The following is a 7,605-nucleotide window of genomic DNA, read 5'->3' as shown; positions in this document are numbered from 1 at the left end:
TAGGATAGGATTAGATACACGCTCAGCAGACAGTATCACATAGGATAGGATTGTATACACACCTCAGCAGCATATCACAGGATAGGATTTGATACACCTCACAGACAGTATCACAGGATTGATACACAGCTCAGCAGACAGTATCACATAGGATAGGATTAGATACACAGCTCAGCAGACAGTATCACATAGGATAGGATTGATACACAGCTCAGACAGTATCACATAGGATAGGATTTGATACACAGCTCAGCAGACAGTATCACATAGGATAGGATTTGATACACAGCTCAACAGACAGTATCACACAGGATAGGATTTGATACACAGCTCAGCAGAGTATCACATAGGAAGGATTATACACAGCTCAGCAGACAGTATCACACGGAGGATTATACACAGCTCAGACAGTCTCACAGATAGATTAGATACACAGCTCAGCAGACAGTATCACACAGGATTAGATATACAGCTCAGCAGACAGTGGGCGGGGTACTGTAGAGGTCACTGTTATAGGGATACTGTCAATATCTTTTAACCTCCCCCCGACCGCCTAACGCAGGGATGCGTCCTGCGGTGGTCGCTTTGTTCCTCCTTGACGCATCTACGCGTCATCTCGCGAGACGACGCGTGAACGCGCGCTCACAGGAGCGCACGTTCACAGGATCAGAAGGTAAACGATTGATCTACAGCCTGCCAGGTGGCGATCATTTGCTGGCAGGCTGTAGATGCGATTTTTTAACCCTTGAAAGGCATATCAGGCGCTGTTTTGTTAACAGCGTCTGATATACCTGCTACCTGGTCCTCTGTGGGCCCTTTTGCTTGGATCGACCACCAGAGGACACAGGCAGCTCTGTAAGTAGCACCAATCACCACACTACACCCCCCCTGTCACTTATTAACCCCTGATCACCCCATATAGACTCCCTGATCACCCAGTAATTGATCACCCCCCTGTAAGGCTCCATTCAGATGTCCGTATGTTTTTGCGGATCCGCAAACACGGACACCACGGATCTGAAAACACAGACACCGGCAATGTGCTTCCGCATTTTGCGGATCCACACATTGCCAGAACTATATAGAAAATGCCTTTTCTTGTCCGCAATTGCGGCCAAATAGGACATGTTCTATAGGCTCTACAAAAACGCAGTGTTCGCCCGATCAGGCATGATCTTGTGCGCACACTTGCGTTCAGTCCGCCCCACTGCAGTGACAGAATTTTTTTTTTTCTGATCACTGCAAAAACACCGTAAAATCGATGCGGCGCTATAAAGATCACTGTTGAGGGGCATAGCGAGTTCATAGAAGATTTTTTTTTTGGCACAAGTTAGCAGAAACTTATTTATTTATTATTTTTTTTCTTACAAAGTCACATATTCCACTAACTTGTGACAAAAAAATAAAATCTCACATGAACTCACCATACCCCTCACAGAATTCAAATGCATAACATTTTTTAGCTATATATATTCCAGACTTCTTCTCACGCTTTAGGGCCCTAAAATGCCAGGGCAGTATAAATACTCCACAAGTGACCCCATTTTGGAAAGAAGACACCCCAAGGTATTCCGTGAGGGGTATGGTGAGTTCATGTAAAATTTTATTTTTGTCACAAGTTAGTGGAATATGAGACTTTGTAAGAAAAAATAAAATAAAAAATTATTTTCCGCTAACTTGTGACAAAACATAAAAACTTCCATGAACTCACTATGCCCATCAGCGAATACCTTAGACTCCTTTCACACCTGCGTTCAGTGTCCGCTCGTGAGCTCCGTTTGAAGGGCTCACGAGCGGCCCTGAACGCAGCCGTCTGGCCCTAATGCATTCTCAGTGGAGGCGGATCCACTGAGAATGCATCCGCCTGCCAGCGCTCAGCCTCCGCTCCGCTCAGTGAGCGGACACCTGAACACTGCAAGCAGTTCGGGTGTCCGCCTTGCCGTGCGGAGGCGAGCGGATCCGTTCCGACTTACAATGTAAGTCAATGGGGACGGATCCGCTTGAAGATGACACCATATGGCTCAATCTTCAAGCGGATCCATCCCCCATTGACTTTCATGTAAAGTCTGAACGGATCCGCTCAGGCTACTTTCACACTTAGAAAATTTTTCTAAGTTATAATGCAGACGGATCCGTTCTGAACTGAGCCACCGTCTGCATTAATATGAGCGGATCCGTTCAGAACGGATCCGATCGAACTCAGGTGTGAAAGTAGCCTAAGGGTGTCTACTTTCTGAAATGGGGTAATTTGTGGGGTGTTTCTAGTCTGGGCATTGTAGAACCTCAGGAAACATGACAGGTGCTCAGAAAGTCAGTGCGTAAATTCAAATTTTTGCACCATAGTTTGTAAACGCTATAACTTTTACCCAAACCTAAATATACACTTATTGCATTTTTTTTTTATCAAAGACATGTAGAACACTAAATTTAGAGAAAAATGTATCTATACATGTAGTTTTATTGAAAAATTTTACAACCGAAAGTGAAAAATGTCATTTTTTGCAAAAATTTCCGTCAATTTTGATTAATATAAAAAAGATGTGTATATATATATATATATATATAAATATATATAAAATGAGTTTCTGTCTGGACGTCTGTTCGTTATGCAAACGACTCGACCAATCTTCACCAAATTTGGCACACCGGTACATCAGGTATCCGGTAAGGTTTGCAGCGTTCGGGTGTCCGCCTGGCCGTGTGGAGCCAAACGGATCCGTCCAGACTTTCAATGTAAAGTCTGGATGGATCCGTCTGACTAACTTTCACACTTAGAAATTTTTCTGAAATATAATGCAGACGGATCCGTTCTGAACGGAGCCCATCGTCTGCATTATAGGAGCGGATCCGTCTGTGCAGACACCAGAAGGATCCGCTCTGAACGCAAGTGTGAAAGTAGCCTAAGGTGAAAAATGGCACACCAAAATATTAAGTATAAATCACCTACTTTCCCAATTTTACATATATATATAAACAATAAATAAACATATTACATATCGCAACGTCAGAAAAGGACTGATCTATGATAGGACTGGTCTATTATGGGGCGAACGTTCCATGAAATGCGAAATGCGCGCATTGTTTTTTTTTTTTTTTTGCGTGGAATTGAATGGTATCGAGTAGCGCAATACTTTTTTTGGTATCGAAACCGAATCAAAATTTTGGCATCGAGACAATTCTACTGACTATAAGATGAAAATATTAAAGGCGGACGACTTCTTTTTCAAATGATAACGCTCTGTTATCTGTTGTTGTCAAACTTCAGCAGAGGAACGCTCAATTCAGTTAAAATCCTCCATTTTGATCACCTTTAGACCTATGGTCTGTAGTGACTGGCTGAGTTTTAGAAAAGACGCAAGACAGGACAAGTGCCACATACAAACAGCGGCTCCTTTCCATTATTTGCAACAGACACTGAAGATATGGCAGTGGATATTATTGCTCATAACAGTGAAAATTAATAATGGGTCACATGTTAAAGGGGTATTCCCATCTGCAAGATCATATGTCAAAAGTTTACACTAGTGCCATATATCATTTTTGCAATTTGCTTCTATTATTTAAAATGCAGCCATTTTGATATATTCCCTTCCCTCTTACCCTATTGTTTAGATGTGGTAACCCATAGATAAGGCCACCGCTCCACCCGCATCTATGGACCGCGCTTGCGCAGACCGTTCTCCCTTTTCACCCAGGCGGCCGGTGATTCAGAAGAGTACGCGCACGCTGCCGCGCATATCGTCTTTCATCACTGCAACAGATCCGCGTTGTCCTTCCCCCGCCTGCAGCACTCAATGTGCCGGTTTATTTTATAGATGGCCCCACTGAGCGAGCGAGCGAGCGATCCCCCCCCCCTCTCTCATTTTCAGGATGGCTAAATGGTTTTAGAAGAGTGTCAGCACATAGCTCACTCTACTTGAAACGGCAGACATTTGTGCTGGCACAGATGTCAGCCGTTTAACCCCTTCCATGCCACGGTCCATAGGGACTGCTATATGGAAGGGGTTAACAGGGAGGGAGCTCCCCCCCCCAATCCGCCGCTATGGTTACCATGGCAACCGAAACCTTCACAGTGTCCGGCTTGCCATGGTAAAGCTGAGTCGGATCAGGCTTTTGCTAAAGGCAAAAGTCTGATCAGACTAAGTGTAATGTCCCAATACACTACAGTACACTATAAAGTAGGGATGTCCCATACCATTTTTTTAAGACCGAGTATGAGTACCGATACTTTTATTTAAGTACTCACCGATACCAATTATGGTGTGTAATATTTTACAGCAAATTCCAATTTAATTTAGTCATAGGGAGATTTATCAAACCTTGTACAAAGAAACAGCGGTGGAGTTGCTGATAATAATCTGGAATTTGGTTGCTATGGACAACTGCTTTACTTTTCCTTTGTACAAGGGTTAATAAATGGGCATATAACAGTGTTTCCCAACCAATGTGCCTCCAGCTGTTGCAAAACTTTGGCTGTGGGGCATGCTGGGAGGTATAGTTTTGAACAGCTGGAGGCACACTGGTTGGGGATCGCTATTATATGCCCATCCCCCGCACCTTATTTTATTATTCACTGTTTGTCTGTTTTAACATGAAATGGGAGAAATTAACTGAATTTCTCCTCCATTTCATGCACCATACCCACCTGGCCTGCTGCAATCCTTCCCATGCAGATGCACCAGAGTACTCGGAGGAGGTGGCTTTAACTTCCTCCCAGTGCTAGGCAACCGTATGGGACTTGAAACACCGCCGCCCAGAAGTCCCGTCCCCATGCCGATCAGCTGGGACACGCTGCTGTCCCCACGCCGATCAGCTGGGACACGCTGCTGTCCCCACGCCGATCGGCTGGGAGCAGCGCCACCGCCGCCCAAAAGTGAAGATTGGACACGCCACCATCCAAAAGAGAAGATGGTACCCAGCCCCGCCACAGCTGATCTGGGACACGAGACCCGCTGCACGGCCATGAGGTATCGGCGACATTTGCACGGTACAAGTACTCGTGCAAATGTCCTGTATCGGCCCCGATACCAATACATCCCTACTATATAGTGTACTGTAGTGTATTATAGGCATCAGACCCACAGGATCTTCAAGAACCAAGTGGGTCTGGGTAAAAATAAAAATAAATTGATTTCTTCTTATAGCAGCACATTTATCACTGATAAAAAATAAAAAAATACACTACACACGTTTGATATCACCGCGTCCGTAACGACCTGATCTATGAAAGGGTCATGTTACTTTCCCCGCACGGTGAATGTCATAAAACAAAAAGTGATGATGAAATTGAAATTTTGCCCACCTCACTTCCCAAAAAAGGTCACAAAAGTGATCCAAAAAGTCATATGCCCGCCAAAATGATACCAATAAACAGTCACCTCATCCCGCAAAAAATGAGCCCCTACATGAGACAATCGCCCCAAAAAATAAAAATAAATGGCTCTGACCACGGAGACACTTTTTTCTTGTAAAAATGCTTTTATTGTGTTAAAGTAAAATAAATAACAAAAAGTATACATATTAGGTATTGCCGCGTCCGTAAGAACCTGCTGTATAAAATATCATATGACCTAACCCCTCAGGTGAACACCATAAAAAAAATGAATAAAACCTGTGCCAAAAAAACATTTTTTGTCACCTTACATCACAAAAAGCGTAATACCAAGCGATCAAAAGGCGTATGCCCCAAAATTAGTACCAATCAAAACCGCCATCTCATCCTGCAAAAAAATTAGCCCTTACCTAAGATAATCGGTCAAAAAATAAAAATCTATTACTCTCAGACAATGGAGACCCTAAAATATATGTTTGTTTTCTTACTTCAAAAAGCCATTTTTTGTCACCTTACATCACAAAAAGTGTAATACCAAGCCCCCCAAAAGTACCAATTAAAACAAACAGTCATCTCATACTGAAAAAATGTATGCAGCGCGGGCTCTGGATCAAGCTGGGCACAGAGGGGGTTTGCATTGGAGCGATCGAGAAGAGTGGAGGGACAATGGAGGACAATTTTATTTAGTGGAGGGACAATTTTATGTAGCAGAGCTGTACTGAAGCTGTTCAGCCACAGTGCTTGTGGGGAGGAAGACAGATGTAGCAGAGCTGTATATGAGGCGGTTCTGCCACAGTGCTTGGGGAGAGATAAATAGACAGATGTAGCAGAGCTGTATATGAAGCAGTTCATCCACAGTGCTTGGGGGAGAGATAAAAAGACAGATGTAGCAGGGCTGTATATGAGGCGATTCTGCCACAGTGCTTGGGGAGAGATAATAGACAGATGTAGCAGATGTATATGAGGTTCTGCCACAGTGCTTGGGGGAGAGATAAATAGACAGATGTAGAGCTGTATATGAAGCGTTCATCCACAGTGCTTGGGGGAAGATAAAAAGACAGATGTAGCAGAGTGTATATGAGCGGTTCTGCCACAGTGCTTGGGGGAGAGATAAATAGACAGATGTAGCAGAGCTGTAATGAAGCAGTTCATCCACAGTGCTTGGGGGAGAGATAAAAAGACAGATGTAGCAGGCTGTATATGAGGCGGTTCTCCACAGTGCTTGGGGGAGAGATAAATAGACAGATGTAGCAGAGCTGTATATGAGCGTTCATCCACAGTGCTTGGGGGAGAGATAAAAAGACAGATGTAGCAGGCTGTATATGAGGCGTTCTGCCACAATGCTTGGGGGAGATAAATAGACAGATGTAGCAGAGCTGTATATGAGCGTTCTGCCACAGTGCTTGGGGGAGAGATAAAGACAGATGTAGCAGAGCTGTATATGAAGCAGTTCATCCACAGTGCTTGGGGAGAGATAAAAAGACAGATGTAGCAGGGTGTATATGAGTTCAGCCACAGTGCTTGGGGGAGAGATAAAAGAGATGTAGCAGGGTGTATAAGGTTCCCACAGTGCTTGGGGGAGAGATAAAAGACAGATGTAGCAGGCTGTATATGAAGCGTTCAGCCACAATGCTTGGGGGAGAGATAAATAGACAGATGTAGCAGAGCTGTATATGAGCGTTCTGCCACAGTGCTTGGGGGAGAGATAAATAGACAGATGTAGCAGAGCTGTATATGAAGCAGTTCATCCACAGTGCTTGGGGGAGAGATAAAAAGACAGATGTAGCAGAGCTGTATATGAGGCGGTTCAGCCACAGTGCTTGGGGGAGAGATAAATAGACAGATGTAGCAGGGTAGTATATAGCTGTTCAGCCACAGTGCTACTGGTGGAAGGGAATTGACAGATGTAGCACAGGTTTATACACAACTGTAGTTCAGCTGTAATGGAAACAAATCAGCATCAGTGCCGGTAGGTGGGGGAGTCAAAAGCAAAGATTATAAGTCTACTAGCTAACATGCTTTTGGGCTAATGTATAATATGGAATTATAATTTTTGCTGCCCAGAATGGGTTTGTAAAATATAGACTGAGATTTTGTGTGTAAAACTGTGCAGGACAGCCACATGTTACTGTCTTCAGTCACTTCCCATGGCTCTCTGATGATTCCCCAGCAGGGGGGATGGGCTGAACAGACACTGCAGGCTCCCAGACTGATGACTCATACGATCCCATGAATGAGCACACAAGGACTGACTTCTCAGTGTGATGTCATAC

The sequence above is a fragment of the Bufo gargarizans genome, unplaced genomic scaffold (genome assembly GCF_014858855.1).
Source record: "Bufo gargarizans isolate SCDJY-AF-19 unplaced genomic scaffold, ASM1485885v1 original_scaffold_1396_pilon, whole genome shotgun sequence".
Taxonomy (NCBI): Eukaryota; Metazoa; Chordata; class Amphibia; order Anura; family Bufonidae; genus Bufo; species Bufo gargarizans.
Note: the sequence above shows the minus strand (reverse complement) of the source record.